A 467-nucleotide genomic window follows, 5' to 3' on the forward strand; every position below is an offset into this window, starting at 1 on the left:
ACAAAACATAAAGCAATAAGACAATGTGATTCGAAAAACTAGTCCTTTATACAGTCAGATGTCTCAAAATCCATTTGGTCATCTTTGTTGTCCCTGTCGGATTCATCATCAGCATCATATCCATATCCTTTGTCGTCATGACCGTTCTCTTGGATCATGTTTGCCTCCGGGTTCTTGTTCTTGATACTCTCTTGATAGAGTTCGCACAAGTGCTTTGGAGTTCTGCAGTTCTTGGCCCAATTATTGTCCATCCCGCATCTGTGACATAAAGACTTGGACGTGTGAAGTGGTTTGGATATGCCACCTCGTCCACGGCCATAAATCCCTCGGCCCCGACCGTAATTGGAACCACGACCACGGTTATTGTGGTTTCCTCTTCGGCCGGTTGAGTAGTTATCTCGACCGTTATGGCTGTCACGCCTACGCCCCCTGTACCCACCACGGCCATGACCGTATGGTTTCCTGTT

General features: G+C 47.1%; 1 pseudogene; it reads right to left on the bottom strand.

Annotated features, from left to right (window-relative positions):
* LOC106337948 overlaps window positions 1–467 on the bottom strand; it is a 17,609-nt pseudogene that overhangs the window by 5,378 nt on the left and 11,764 nt on the right.

Source organism: Brassica oleracea, chromosome C4 (genome assembly GCF_000695525.1).
Source record: "Brassica oleracea var. oleracea cultivar TO1000 chromosome C4, BOL, whole genome shotgun sequence".
Taxonomy (NCBI): domain Eukaryota; kingdom Viridiplantae; phylum Streptophyta; class Magnoliopsida; order Brassicales; family Brassicaceae; genus Brassica; species Brassica oleracea.